Below are 16624 nucleotides of genomic sequence, written 5' to 3' on the forward strand. Positions count from 1 at the left end.
TGGTAGAACTCTGCACTGAACCCATTTGGTCCTGAACTTTTTTGGTTGGGAGACTACTAATGACTGCTTCTATTTCTTTAGGAGTTATGGGATTATTTAGATCATTTATCTCATCCTGATTTAACTTTGGTACCTGGTATCCACCTAGAAAATTGTCCAGTACATCTAGATTTTCCATGATTGTTGAGTATAGGCTTTTGTAGTATGATCTGATGATTTTTTTTGGATTTCCTCAGAATCTGTTGTTACGTCTCCCTTTTCATTTTTGATTTTGATGATTTGGATACTGACTCTATGTCTCTGGTTAGTTTGACTAAGGTTTATCTATCTTGTAGGTTTTTTCAAAGAACAACTCCTGGTTTGGTTGATTCTTTGTATAGTTCTTTTTGTTCCTATTTGGTTGATTTCAGCCCTGAGTTTAATTATTTCCTGTCATCGTCTACTCTTGGGTGTCTTTGCTTCTTTTTGTTCTAGAGCCTTCATCTGTGCTGTTAAGCAGTTAAGGTATGCTCTTTCCAGTTTCTTTTTTTAACATGTGCTCAGAAATTTACTAGAAATTATTAGAGTGGGAGACATACAACAGATACATAAGCATTAGATACATGAGCATTTCTTATTTTCAATAATTCAGAAAAGAGTCACTACAACAATTTGCTGTGATTTGTTGGAGGCACTCAGAGATATAATTTTTCCTCTTAGCACTGCTTTCATTGTGCCCCTTAAGTTTGGGTATATTGTACCTTTATTTTCACTAAGTTCTAAAAAGTCACTGATTTCTTTCTTTATATCTTCCCTGACCAAGTTATCGTTGAGTAGAGTGTTGCTCAGTTTCCATATGTATGTGAACTTTCTGTTGTTTTTGTTGTTATGGAAGACCATTCTTAATCCATGGTGATATGATAGGGTGTATGGAATTATATCAAACTTCTTATATCTGCTGAGGTCTCTTTTATGACTGACTATATGGTCAATTTTGGAAAAGGTACAGTGAGGTGCTGAGAAGAAGGTATGCTTTTGTTTTAGGGTAAAATGTTCTATAGACATCTGTTAAATCCATTTGGTTCATACCTTCTGTTACCTGCACTGTTTCTGTTTTGTTTGTTTTCCTGATCTAGCCATTGATGAGTGTGGGGTATTGAGTTTCCTACAACTATTTTGTGGGGGAAGAATGTGCGCTTTGAGCTTTAGTAGTTTCTTTTATGAATGTGGGTGCTCTTGTATTTGGAGAATATTATGTTCAGAATTTAGAGTTCATCTTGGTATATTTTTCCTTTGAAGAGTACGAAGAGTGCTTCCTATCTTTTTTTGATTACTTTACATTGAAATTTGATTTTATTAGATATTAGGATAGCTGCACCAGATTGTTTCTTGGGACCATTTACTTGGAAAATTGTTTTCTAGCCATTTACTCTGAAGTAGTGTCTGTCTTTGTGCATGATGTTGGTTTCCTGTATGCAGGAAAATGTTGGGTCCTGCTTATGTATCCAGTCTGTTAATCGGAGAATTGAGTCCATTGATATTAAGAAATATTAAAGAGAAGGGATTGTTGCTTCCTGTTATTTTTGTTATTAGAGGTGGAGTTATGTATGTGTGGCTCTCTACTTTTTGGTTTGTTAAAAGATCAATTTCTTGCTTTTTCTTTTTTTATTTGATATATTTTTTATTTACATTTCAAATGATTTCCCCTTTTCTGACACCCCTCTCCACAAAAGACCCATAAGCCCTCTTCCCTTGTTTTTTCTAGTGTGTAGTTTCTCTCCTTTTGTTTTCATTTTGTGTTTTCATTTCAATATCCTTTTAAGGTCTGGATTTGGGGACATATATTGTGTGAATTTGTTTTTGTCATGGAATACTTTGGTTTCTCCATCCATGGTAATTGAGACATTTGCTGGGTGTAGTAGCTTGGGTTGGCATTTGTTTTCCCTCAGGGTTTATATAACATCTGCCCAGGATCTTCTGGCTTTCATAGTGTCTGGCAAGGAGTCTGGTCTAATTCTGATAACTCTGCCTTTATATGTTACTTAAACTTTTTCCCTTACTGTGTTTAATATTCTTTTCTTATTTAGTGCATTTGATGTTTTAATTATTATGTAACAGGAGGAATTTCTTTTCTAGTCCAATCTATTTGGAGTTTTGTATGTTCATGGGCATCTCTTTCTTTAGGTTGGGGAAGTTTTCTTCTATAATTGTGTTAAAGACATTGACTGGCTCTTTACTTCATTCTCTTCTATACCTGTAATCCTTGGGATTGGTCTTCTCATTTTGTCCTGGATTTCCTGGATGTTTTGGGCTAGTTGCTTTTTGCATTTTGTATTTTCTTTGACTGTTGTGTCAATGCATTCTATGCTATCTTCTGCATCTGAGATTCTCTCTTTTATCTCTTGTATTCTGTTGTTGATGCTTTCATCCATGACTCCTGACTACTTTCCTAGGTTCTCTATGTTCAGAGTTGTTTCCCTTTGAGATTACTTTACTGTTTCTACCTCCATTTTTAGATCCTGGATGATTTTGTTGAAGTCCTTCTCCTGTTTGGTTTTGTTTTCCTGTAATTCTTTAAGGGCTTCTTCTACCTGTTTACCTTTGTTTTTCCGTATTTCTTTAAGGGAGTTATTTATGTCCTTCCTGAAGCCCTCCATCAGCCTCATGAGCTGTGATTTTTAAGTCCAAATCTTGCATTTTTGTTGTGTTGTGGACTTGTTGCTGTGGGAGTACTGGGTTCAGATGGTGACATGTTGGCTTGATTTCTCTTGGTAACATTACTGATATGCCTTTCTACATCTGGTTATCTCTGGTGTTATTTGATCCTGCTGTCTCTGTCTGGCACTTGTCCCTCCTGTAGGTCTGCAAGCCTGTCTCAGCACTCCTGGGTGACTGGCTCTCCCATGGCAAGAGTGCTGTGGCATATCCCAGATCCTGGGTGCAGGTGGAGCCTTGATGGACCCTGTCCCTGCTGCCCTGCCACTCCTGTGTTCCCTATTCTCCTGACCATACCTGCCTCCACATCTGCTGGAAAGAAAAAAATCAATGATGGTTCTTAAAATGCTTTAACATTCCTTGAAGCCCACCACCCACCAGAGGTAGTGAGAATGAAAGGATGTTAGGATACAGGGGAAGAGGACTTGTTTATAAAGGTTCTTTGGAGCAAATACCATCTGCATTGTCTGGAAATCAGCAGTTCAGTTCACAAGACAGCAGGCAGCAGAAGCTCAATCCAATTGAAAAGCCTTCATAGATATACCAAAAATGCAGTTCAGTAGAGTTGGGTTAGCAAAAGCAGTGACACGACCTAGCAGAGATATCCAGGCCTCTACCTTGGGACACATCAGCGGGAGGGACTAGGAGGAACACCAAGAGAAGATCTCAGCTGTGCCTCTCTCAGGAAAGCAAAGATCAGTAAAGACATGAGAGGCACAAGTATTGCACAGCTAGCTTTTTCTGCAAGCAAAGCTCTGTCTCTGTCACTCTGTGGAGTCCTATTTATACCCTCTATACATCAAGTGTCCTCCACAGGCCTTGCCTCAGCATGGCTATTGTGTCAGCAGTGCATCCAATCAGCCCAAGTCCACAGACTCCCAACAAAAGCAGCTCAGCTTCACAATGTAAGGTGGACCAATACATGAGTATCTTTACCAAAGAATCCTTCATTATGTGTCCTTCACATGCTTGCTTTAGCATAACTTCCTCTCTCCTGTGTGTGCTTCAGTGAAAGTTTCCTTCATGAGTCTGCCTTAGTCTTTCACCTATGTCCACTCCAGGAAATCATTATTTTCTGTGATTGCCATGCAACACAACTGACTCATCACTTAAGTTTCCACTTCAGTTGCCAAATCAAAACAAACACAAGTCAGGTACTGGAATGGTTGCATGCTGTAGCTCAGTGGTACATAGGGAATTTTTAATGCCTAGCACCTTAAACCAAAAAACAAGCGTTGTATTTGGTTGAGTCTCTGCTCACAACTTCTCAGTGCTTCAGTCTCTCAGCAATCCATTCTCCTTTGCCCCAATGCTGTCAATCACTCACCTATCTTCCTGTAAGTCACCCCAATACAGTCACTGGCTCATCATGCTAAACTTGGTGGAGCTGTTTATTTGGCCTGTTCCTGGGGCCCCTATATAGGGTGAACAGATGTGTGTATGTTCATAACTCCCTAGGAAAAGTCACACAGTAGACATATATCAGAGACAAAGAGAGACAGGGGGAGGTGAGAGAGATGGAGATGGTGGAAAAGACAGAGCTCAGAGGTGGAGCAAAAAGAGGGATGCATCAAAGGAAAGATCTGGCCAGCTCTAGATGAGACAATGAGAGTGAGGAGTAGGGAACAGGTCAGAGGCAGTTTCTGAGCAAGTGTTTGAGTCTGACTTAAGCAGGACACAGCAGTGCATACCTACAATCTCAGCACACTGGAGGTTTGGGCATTAGGGCTGTGAGTTGGAGACAAGCATGGGCTACAAACTAAGATCCTGTCTTAAAAATATATTAGACTCTAATAGTCTGTTTTATGCTGCCATACAGACTATCACAGACTGGGTAACATAATAGACTTTGCTTCTTGGTTGTTGGTGGGGAGTCCAGTAGCATAGGTTTAGCATCTGGTTATGATTTCGGTGCTGTGCTAAGAGTGGCATAGTATATGAGGTAGACAGTAATTGAGGAAGATACCTCACTGAGGAATTCCAGGCAGGGACTCTATCACTGAGCCACACCCACATCCCCTCACTGGGGGATTTTAGGCAGGAGTTCTACCACTGAGCCATGCCCCTAAACCTGGCTGGGTGATTCTAGGCAGGGACTCTACTACTGAGCCACACTCCAGCTCCTCACAGGGGGATTCTATGAAGGGGCTCTACAACTGAGTGATGCCCCTGGCCCCTCACTGAGGGATTCTAGGCAGGGATTCTACCACTAAGCCAAGCCCCCAACTCCTCACAGGGAATTCTAGGCAAATGTTTTCTCTCAGAGGTAAATTATTTGTTTTTGCCTATTTTTTTGAGATAGGATCTGGTTTTGTAGTCCTGACTGGTCTTAAACTTGCATCAGCTCTTCAGGTGCCCAAATCCTGGGATTACGGGTTTCACTACTCCTGCCTCTTGACTTAAAAATGTTATACATACATACATACATACATATACATATACATATACATATACATATACATATACATATATATATACATTTGAATGTTTACTTACATTTATGTTTGTGTACTTTCTACCTATACATATATATGGCTCTCCTTTGAAGGTCAGAAGAAAATATTGGATTTTTGAAACTGAAGTAACAAATAATTTTCAGCTGTTACATGGGCAATGTCAACCATTCCATGTTCTCTGGAAGAGTATCCAGTGCTCCTAAGGACTAAGCCATTTATCCAGCCACTGATTTCTTCCTTTTTTCTTTTCCATTCTTACAAGTGTTTGCATTTCACATACTAGTCAAGATTAAACTATTTCCCAATGTTTGCATTGCTGTGTAATTTTTGCATAACTCTAAAAAAGTAGTTATGAAAAACTATTTATTATTTTGAATTAGCTGCACTGTTAATTTGGAATTTTCAGTGTATACATGAATTTAGATTTTTAAATAAGCAAATGGGTATCTAACAACACCTTTGGATGCTTTCATTGCCTGGCACAATCTGGTTTTCCTGAATGAACTGGGCATGCTCAGGATTAAGTACAATTGGGGCAAATCTGGGCTTCTCTTTCTTCCATTCACCCGAGCCTACCTGCACCATCTATTGGAAGACAAGAACTGGCTCATATTAAAGAAGTAAAACAGAGAATTTTGACATTCTCCCCAGAGTCACACACCACAGTCACTGACCTGCAGAGAGGAGCAGCAAGGTAGGGGTTCCCTTAAAAGCTCCATTGGTATCATGAAACTGCTCAGGTGGGAAAGAATCTGGGTCCCGGAATTGGTCAGAGCTATGGAGGATGGAGTGGAGCAATGGGAGAACTGTGGTAGAAGGAGCTGGCACAGATGATCATGGCTTCTCACCCAGAGATGTCACCTGGCTATGACCCCCAAACTGTAGGGTCTACCCAGTCTTAAGGACAGAGGGTGTAACAGTGTGCCTATGAGGTCTGCTCTCTTTATGGGTTCCTATAACCTTCTCTCTTTTCAGCATGAGCATAATTGTGACTATCCAATAAGTCATTGAAATACAGATTGCCTTGTCTTATAATGGGGGCCACAAATGACCTATAACCACACTGGCAGTGAATAACGTACCAAATGGCCAAGCACAGAGATGTTTTTAGCACGATGATGTCCTGTAGTGTCATGATTGTGTAGTTGATGGGGCTCACCAGGGTTGTTTATGAGAGAGAGAGAGAGAGAGAGAGAGAGAGAGAGAGAGAGAGAGAGAGAGAACTGCATATAGCTGGTACAGAACATGATTACAGTTTAAAAACTCCAAAACAAGGAATATAGAGATAGCCTACTGCCTAAAAGCACTGGCTGCTCTTGCAGAGGTTACTGGTTTGATCCCCATGTTGGCTTATAGCCCTATGTAACTCCAGTTCCAGGGGTTACAATCCTTCTGGCCTTTGTGGAGACTACATAGTCACACACACACACACACACACACACACACACACACACACACTCCACAACACACACACACACACACACACACACACTCCACAACACACACACACACACACACACACACAGCACTCGGCACAGGCACAGGCACTCAGGATGACAGAACAACCTCAGACTGTGCCATCCCCTCACCCTGTCCCCAGCTCCTTAAATTTGCTGTGTTTCCCTCAAGCTATCTTTAGCTTCCCACATCTCTGTGCGCCCCTCTGTGGCACCAGGTACTCCCAGAGCACCTACAAAATGCCAGTTTCTGTGCTTTCCAGCACCCATTTTTACCTCACAATGCATCTCTGCCATTAGCATCTTTCCATTTTCCAGAGGAGGGAATTTAATTGAACTGAGATGAGGACTCAGGTTGTCAGAATTAAAAAATCAGTGCTTTCTTGTGACTTACAGGCATTTCTTGGAGTGAGTCCATTAAACAGCTATAGGGGATGTAGAGACGAATTCACCAGTGGAAGAAAAGTTTAGAAGCCGAATCTTGGAGCTACTGTTGGCCTCTTTCTGTCTCAGGAAGCCCGCCCTTCCTTCCTTCCTTCCTTCCTTCCTTCCTTCCTTCCTTCCTTCCTTCCTTCCTTCCTTCCTTTCTTTCTTTCTTTCTTTCTTTCTTTCCTTTCTTTCTTTCTTTCCTTCTTCAATCCTTCCTTACTTTATTTCTTTCTTATTTTATTTATTTACATTTGAAATGTTGTTTCTTTCCCTGTTTCACCTGTCCAAACTCCCATCCTATCCTACCCTCCCCTTCGCCTCTATGTGGCTGTTCTCCTACCAACGCTCCCATTCCTGCCTCACTGCTCTAGTGTCCTCTTATGCTGGGGCATCGAGCCTGCACAGGACCAAGGGCCTACCCTCCCATTCATGCCCAACGAAGCCATCCCCTGCTACATATACATCTGGAACCATGGGTCTCTCTATGTGTAGTCTTGGTTCGTGGTTTAGACCCTGGTAGCTCTAGGCAGTCCAGTTGGTTGATATTGTTGTTTTTCATATGGGGCTGCAATAACCTTGAGCTCCTTCAGTCCTTCCCCTAACTCTTTCATTGGGGTCCTTGGGCTCAGTCCGATGGTTGGCTGTGAGTATCTGCATCAGTAGTGGTTAGATGCTGGCAGAGCCTCTCAGAAGACAGCCATACCAAGCTTCAGGAAGCCATTTCTAATGCCCATTACCAGTGTTCATTCTGGGGTTAATAAGTCTGTTTTTACCAAATAACCCTATTAAAAAATGGAGTACAGAGTTAAACAAAGAATTTTCACCTGAACAACTTTGGATGGTGGAGAAACATCCTAAAAAATGCTCAACTTCATTAGTCATTAGGGAAATGCAAATCAAAACAACCCTGAAATTTCACCTTACACCAGTCAGAATGGCTAAGATTAAAAATTCAGGAGACAGCAGATGTTGGCGAGGATATGGAGAAAGAGAAACACTCCTCCACTGCTGGTGGGGTTGCAAATTGGTACAACCACTCTGGAACTCAGTCTGGTGGTTCCTCAGAAAACTGGGCACCTCACTTCCAGAAGATCCTGCTATACCACTCCTGGGCATAAACTCAGAAGATTCCCCAGCATGTAATAAGGATACATGTTCCACTATGTTCATAGCAGCCCTATTTATAATTGACAGAAGCTGGAAAGAACCCAGATATCCCTCAACAGAAGAGTGGATGCAAAAAATGTGGTATATATACACAATAGAGTACTACTCCACCATTAGAAACAATGAATTCATGAAATTCTTAGGCAAATGGATGGCGCTGGAGAACATAATACTAAGTGAGGTAACCCAGACTCAAAAGATGAATCATTGTATGCACTCACTAATAAGTGGGTGTTAACCTAGAAAACTGGAATACCCAAAACATAATCCACACATCAAATGAAGTACAAGAAGAACGGAGGAGTGGCTCCTTGTTCTGGAAAGACTCAGTGGAGCAGTATAGGGCAAAACCAGTACAGGGAAGTGGGAAGGGTTGGGTGGGAAAACAGGCAGAGGGAAGGGGACTGGTGAGACTTTCGGGGAGTGGGGGTCTAGAAAAGGGGAAATCATTTGAAATGTAAATAAAAAATATATCGAATAAAACAAAAATTAAAAAATATTAGCCCAGAAGAACTGAATACCAAAAAAAAAAGAAGAAGAAGAAGTCTGTTTCTTTTGAGATAGGGTGTCTATAGCTCAGGGTACCCCAGAATTCCCTACATAGGCACCGTGCCTGGGCTATGCTGTGCTGGTGATGGAACTCCATGCCTTCTGGAAAGCGTTGAACCTCATGCGTAGCCCAATATACCTATGTATTGTCAGTAGACATGTCTCATTGTTGCTTACCCATCCATGGAACCCCTAGAACACTCTCTCCTCACCTCTCAATGTCTTGTCTACCCTTCTGCTTCTCGCTTATTAGGTTTGTCTGTCTGTCTCACATTCTATATTATCAGGCTCTTACAACAGACTAGGTTTGACACTTGACTTCTAGACCATAGTGGGCTGAGAGGCAAAGTGTCAATCTCTCTGTGCTTCCCTATTTCCACCAACAAGATAGGGGAGCACAGTAGTAATTTATTTTTCCTCACTTAAAAGATTAGTTCTTTGAGAATTCCATACAAGGTAGTATTTTAATCATGTTCACACACCAGAGACAGTCCCTCCTAGAACAGAGGATTTCAACCAGTGGGTTGCAACACCTGTGTGTGTGTGTGTGTGTGTGTGTGTGTGTGTGTGTGTGTGTGTGTGTCTAAGTGACCCTCTCTGAGGGTCACATATCAGATATCCTGTGTATCAGATATTTACATTAAGATTTATAACAGTGGGCTTTAGAGATGGCTCAGCTGTTAAGAGCACTGACTACTATTCTAGAGGTCCTAAGTTCAATTCCCAACAATCACATGGTGGCTCACATCCATCTGCAGTGAGATCTGATGCCTTCTTTTGTGTGTGCCTGAAGACATTTACTAATAAATAAATCTTTAAAACAAGATTCATAGCAGCAGCAAACTTACAGCTATGAAGTAGCACCAAAATTAATTTTATGAATGGTCATTAGGAAACATGAGGACTGTATTAAAAGGTCGCAGCATCAAGAAGGTTGAGAGCCACTGTATTAGAAACACACTCCTCTAACCATTCAACTCTGTGTCTTCTTTTTCACTTCTTAAAAACCCTTCCAGTCCAATTTGGGAAGCAGCAGTCTTATGTCCAGGGAGAACTTGGTGGGTTATACTGTGTGAAAGGTGTCTTGCTTTCCCATCATGTTCCCCAAGCTGGAGTGAGGATCTGAGCTATCCAGTTAAAGATTAATGTTGTGGGTTCACAAAATCCAAGGGGGCATTTTGCCAAGTCCTTACATGGGCAAAGATCAGGTGTACTCTGCTGGTCCTCTCTCGTGGGGACAGAGGAGTATGTACTGTCTTTCTCTGACCTCCCGACCTCTGGTTCAGCCATCTCCACCCTGTCCAGCACTATCAGTAACAAGTGTGTTTGCCTCTGCAAGCTTATCACTTGCTTATATCCCCTTACTTGAACGATCCCCTTCTCCCACCTGGTTCCTTACCAGCTACTTAACCTCTGTGATGTTCTATGAGAAAAGCTCACATGTAAAGTGTAAAAGCCACACAGAACAGAAAACATGCAATGTTGGTCTTTCTGGGTCTGGGTAACCTCACCCCAGATGATCATTTCTAGTTTAACACAGTTACCTGAACATTTCACGGTTTAATTTTTTAACTGTGGGGTAATATCTTATTGTGTAAATGAAACACATTTCATTATCCATTCATCACCTGATGGGCATCTTGGTTTAGTTCGAATTTCTGGCTGTTATGAGGAGAGCAACGATGGACATGGATGAGCAAGTATCTGTAGTAAAATGGAGTCCTTCCGGTGCATGACCCCAGCCCCCCAAGAGTGGTGTAGCTGGAGTGCTGGAGTCTTGTGGAACTTGTTGAAAAACCACCACAGAGATTCCTACACTGGCTAGACCAGTTTGCACTCCCATCAGCCATTAATAACTTCCCCAGTATTCCTGAATCCTTAACAGCATCTGCTGTCATTCCCTTTATTAATCTTGGTCATCCTGGCTGGGATAAAACGAAATCTCACAATAGTTTCGTCTCCCTCTTCCTCTTCCCCCTCTTTGTACTTTTTCTTTTTTCAGTGAATATTGATTTTTTTTTAATATTTCACACTGTAGAATTTCACTTTATTCTTTTGTGTGTGTGTTTGTTTCTTTTCTTTTTTATATGATATATTATTTATCTACATTTCAAGTGATTTTCACTTTCCTGGATCCCCCCCTCCCCAGAAATCCCATAAGCCCTCTTCCCTCCCCCTGTTCCCCAATCCACCCCTTCCCACTTCCCTGTCCTGGTATTCCCCTACACTGCTGCACTGAGCTTTTCCAGGACTGGGGGCCACTCTTTTCTTCTTCTTGGGCACCATTTGTTATGTGCATTGTGTCTTGGGTATTCCAAGCTTCTAGGCTAATATCCATTTATCCATTTATGCATGGTGAGTGCATACCATGTGTGTTCTTTTGAAACTGGGATACCTCACTTAGGATGATGTATACTGCGGTCCTCTGGAAGTATCATTCCCAGTTTTCTGAGGAACTGTCAGACTGACTTCCAGAGTGTTACTACAAGCATGCAATCCCACCAGCAGTGGAGGGGTGTTCCTTTTTCTCCACATTCTCGCCAGCACTAGTTTTCTCCTTACTTTAACACAAGACACATTGAAACTAATAGAAAAGAACCTGGGGAAGACCCTTGAGGACATGGGCATAGGGGAAATTTTCCTCAAGAGAACACCAATAGCTTATGCTCTAAGATCAAGAATTGACAAATGGGACCTCATAAAACTACAGAGTTTCTGTAAGGCAAAGGACAAAATGGCAACCAAAAAATTGGGAAAAGATCTTTTATCAACACTACATCCGACAGAGGGCTTATATCCAAGATATAAAAAGAACTCAAGAAGGTAGAGTCCAGAGAGCCAAATATCCCCCTTAAAAGTGGGGTACAGAGCTAAACAAAGAATTTTCACCTGGGGAATATCCAATGACCGAGAAGGACCTAGAGAAATGTTCAACATCCTTAGTCATCAGGAAAATGCAAATCAAAACAACCCTGAGATTTCACCCTCTTTTCTTTAGAAGAGATTATCTTGAAGCAGCCTCTGGCTCTCACAATGTCCCTGTGATGTTCCTTGAGCCTGAAGAACAGAGATTATTTTTAAGTGTATTTATCGGGAATGCATGCACCACAGTTGATCTCTGCATTTGAGTAGCTGAATCTTTCTGTAAAGCACAAAGGAGCTTCTTTGATGAAGGGTCAGAGATGCACTTACCTGTGGAGATGTTTGATTTTTTTTAAAGTAACTTATGTGTTTGAATGTTTTGCCTGCATGTAGATATGTGCACCACTTGCATGCCTGGACCCTACAGAGGCCAGAAAAGGGTATTAGGTCCCCTGAGAGTGAAATTACAGTCAGTGGTGAGACACCATGTTGGTGCTAGGAAAAAAGCTCAGGGCCTTGGGAAGATCAGCCACTGTTCTTAACCTCTGAGCCATCTTTTCAGCCCTGTTCCCCACTCTGCATCAAGTTTATAATATGTATGAAAGGAAAATGTATGAAAAGGATAGCCCAAGGGTCCAGGGTGTTCTCTTCTACTGGAGGGTTGTCATGTGTCACATAAAGTGGCACAATGTCATCAAAAGTCATAAATCAAATGTGTAATCTATAAAGGGCAGACACTGTGAATCCTGAAGCAGTAATGAAAATGGCAAACAGCTAGTAATCACAGTGGAGCCATAAAGGCGCCTGATAAGTTGAGTATTTATACTTTTTTAAGCTTTATATTAGTATCAATGGCAACAGAACAGTTACCTGTGGCTAACAGGAAAGATTATAAAATGGAATCATAAACAATACTTAAGACAAAGAAGATAAGAAAAGAGAAAAAAGAAAGGGAGAGAACATATGGGACAAATAAATGGCATTTAGACTTACACACAATAATGTCTGTACTCATTGGATACAAATTAAATCTACTAAAAGCAGTTCCTGTGCATATAGTGTTCATTATAATTACACCTAAAGAGGCAGTAAGTTGTAAAGGGAGCACAGAATGAAGGAAACATATCAATGTGGTAGGTGGTGTCAATGCCAATGTACCATTGACATTGCCTACTGTTTGCTAGGGTGCAGCTTTGGAACTGTCCCCTTGGTTGTGAAATTTCTAGGGGAGTCATGAACAGATGTGTATTAACCCCACACAGGGGAGCACAGCAACAAAATTTTTAACTGTTTCTGCTTCATGAAACACTGAGTTTATTGGAGGTTACTCCCAGGAGCACAAGGAATTCAAAGACAGTTGTATTCCCACCACCCCTTCCCAAACCCAGCCTGGCACCAGCATGTTTCATCAAGGCTGCATCCTCAGTACCAAATGCAGGCAGTATCAGTGGAGCGATCCTCCATCCAGATCAGAAGCTGCCTATTGCTTACATAACTTCAGAGAGGGCTTTATGAGTTCTATAACTTTTTGAGTTTTCTGAGCCTCGTGCCTTTCCATAGCTCCTGTGTTTCTTTCTTCCCTCCTTCCAGGAGAGAATTTTTCAAGTCACAGGAAATAGCTATATAACATGTCTAAAGACTCTTGTGTTTAAGGCTTGGTCCCCAGGATGGTGCTATTGGAGGTGTGGGCATTTTGTGAAGAAGACTCAGTGGGAGGACTTCATGGTTGTTCTCACACTTAGTGAGCAGGGAGACTCCAGTCCCTTCTCTTCTTTTCTGGGTGTGGCTGTGTGGTGACTGGTTTTGATCTGCAACATGCTTTTAAGATGTGCTGAAAGCCCTGGATCCATCCTTGGGATCCTCAACTGAGTGAAAGGCACTGACCTTCACACATGTTAAACTGATTTAATACAGTTATAAAGACAATCTGGAGGAGAAATTACATTTCAGCAGACACTGCAGGAAGGTTGGGTATCCACACACCAAAGGAAGAATGTTAGTCCATGCTTGTTGTCATATGCAAATATTTCCTTGAATCACAAAGAGTAAGTGCATCACAACTGGAAATGGAACTCCAAACCATAAAACTTCTAGAAGTCTCTGACATTTGTCATTGGGTGTAGGGAAGACATTGGCCACATAATTCATGAAAATAAAGATAAATAGGACTTTACAGCTCTACAAATGATACTGTTGCTGGCCACTATGCTATAAATCTTCAATCCTGATATCTGGGAAGCAGAGGCAGGGATATCACCATAACTTTGGAGTCAGCCTGGTCTATATATCAAACTTAGGCTAGCCAGGGCTGCACACTGAAGGGAAATGTTTGTTGCAATTTGAGACTTGTCCTATAATCCGAAATGTTTGCTTCTGTGTCCATTTATCAACTTACTTATTATTCTAAAAAATGTTTAAGGAAGGGGCTGTGGCTCAGTTGATAGAGCGATTGCTTAGCACGCATGGATCTGCGACTCAGTCCCCATAGCCTCATAAACTTGGAGGGGTGCCCTCTTGCCTCCTAGCATGTGGAGTTTGAGGCAGGAGGATCAGTTCAAGATTGCTTTAGTCTACAAAGCAAATTTGAGGTGCCCTCTTGCCTCCTAGCATGAGATAAAGACAGCTCATATAACATAGTGATGTTAATATCTTCCTCAGTTTTTTTCCATTTAATCAGTTAATTAAATTAATTTGAGAAAGAGTCTTTCACTTCAACTGAAACTCATCAATTCAGCTAGGCTGGCTAACTGGCTAGTGAGATCCAGGTATTTTTCTCCCTCTGACTATTGCCTTCAAATCGTGGTCTTGCAGATATGAGCTCATATCGAATCAGTGCCTAGCTTTTATGTGGATACTGGGGACCCAAACTCAGGTCCTTGTTCTTTTGAGGGAGGTACACTTCTTACTGAGCTATTTTCCAATCTCTTCTTGAACTTTTCAGTAACTTTTAAAGACTACAAAGCAATGGATTTCATGTCGACATTTTCATACATATCACACTTGACTCCTCGACTACCCTTTCTCTCTCTGTAATGGGAACTGAAGCTATGGTCTCATGCATGCTACACTGGTGTTATACTACTGAGCCCCAAGTCTCTCACTGCAGTCAGAGTCTAGGTGACGAAGCTTGAATGAGAATGTTTAAATGCTTGACCCACACTTTCTGGAGTTATTAGTGAATGATTAGCAAATATGGCCTTTGGAGAGGTGTGTCACCAGGAATGGACTTTGAGGTTTCAAAAGCCCACACCATTCTCAGTTGTTGGTTCTCTCCCTCCCTATCTCTCTCCCTATCCCTCTCTCTCTCTCTCTCTCTCTCTCTCTCTCTCTCTCTCTCTCTCTCTCTCTCTCTCTCTCTCTCTCTCTCTTTCTCTCTCTCCTTATGCTTGTAGATAAAGATGCAAGCTCTTGACTATTGCTCAAGTGTCATGCCTGCCTGCTAACCATGCTCCTTGCCATTGTGGTCATGAACTGGAATTGCAAGAAATCCCCCAATAAAGTATAAGCTGCCTCTATAATGATGTCTCTTCACAGAAATAGAAAATAACTGAGATTCCAGGAAAATGATCCACCATTAGGGTATATCAAAAACTCAGCCTTCCTAATGCAGAAATGCTTGGGCTGCCCTGCCCATCTTTGGACTTCTCCTTTTTAACAACATTTCATTTCTCTTTAATGGAGAGAAAGGTGGAGGGAGAGGAAGCAGCACCCTTTTTGAGATGTTCAGCCAATGCCTGTCTGGATTCAGGACACAAGCTTGAAGAAGTGCACTCTGGTGACCTAGGACGAAGGTCAGAAAAATATGGTGATCTCAGGCACATAATCTGTACTTTCCTGACCTTGGAACAGTTCCACTATCAACTTGTCTGACACTAGGACCTTGCTCCTGCCAAGCTGGGTTATCTGGCACTGAACTTGGGCCATTATTCTAGCCAAGGACTTCCCATGGGAGCCATGAAGTACATTCCATGAAGTAACTGGCACAATGCTCACATTTTGGAGAAGTATGTTGCCTTCACTTTTAATAGACAGAAGTACAGAGAAGTTAAGAGACTTATCTAAGGTCACACTGTTGATTAGAACTACATTGTACACATTATAGCTACTTTCCAGAAATGACCATCAAGCACTTGAAATATTCCAGAAGTTGTAACACACATTTATAGACCCAGCATTAGAGAGACCAGAGGAGAACACTATGAGTTCAAAGCCAGCCTGGAATATATAGGGGGACATTGTCTAAGACACACAAATCAACCCATGGATTTAACATATGTGGTGGTTTGAACCTGTTTACTTCAGAAGTTGAGGCAAGTTGATCACTAGTAAAAGGCCAGTCTGAGCTATAAAGGGAGACAGAAAGCAGATGGCTGGATATGGTAGTACAAACCTGTAATCCTGACACTAAGGAAGCAGAGACAGAAGGACCAGGAGCCTGGGATGCACAGTAAGACTCTTTCTCCCAAATTCCTGCTACAAAGCAACTTAGAAGAAGGATTTATTTTCTCTTAGTTTTATTTCATGGGAGGTATGACATTTGGGGCTTAGGTCTAGATATGGGAGCTTATGGTTGTTCCTATATATTGCAGATGGAAGGAGGATGATAAGAAGCAGAAGGAGGAGGAGGAGGAGGAAGAGGAGGAGGAGAAAGAGGAGAGAAGAGACAGACAGAGAGGCAGAGAGACAGAGAGACAGAGAGATGCAGTAGAGTTGTGACTCATTAGGTTGCTTCCAAAAACCTACTTCTCTCTTGCAAGCTTTACCCCTAAGTGTCCTGCCACCTCCCAAATAATATCAGTTAGGCACATCATTCAAACATGAATATCTGAGGCAGATTTTACATTCAAAATAGAATACATTATGAATGGATCAATGCTATCACTGCAGTGGTGGGCTAGTTAAGAACTTTCAGTTTCCTTTTTAGTTTTCTATTTCCTTTTAACAGGAGGGAAGGTCAGAGAACTTCATGTGCTATGAACAGGATCGGGAGGATGAAAGGAACCATTTGTC

The sequence above is a fragment of the Apodemus sylvaticus genome, chromosome 1 (genome assembly GCF_947179515.1).
Source record: "Apodemus sylvaticus chromosome 1, mApoSyl1.1, whole genome shotgun sequence".
Taxonomy (NCBI): Eukaryota; Metazoa; Chordata; class Mammalia; order Rodentia; family Muridae; genus Apodemus; species Apodemus sylvaticus.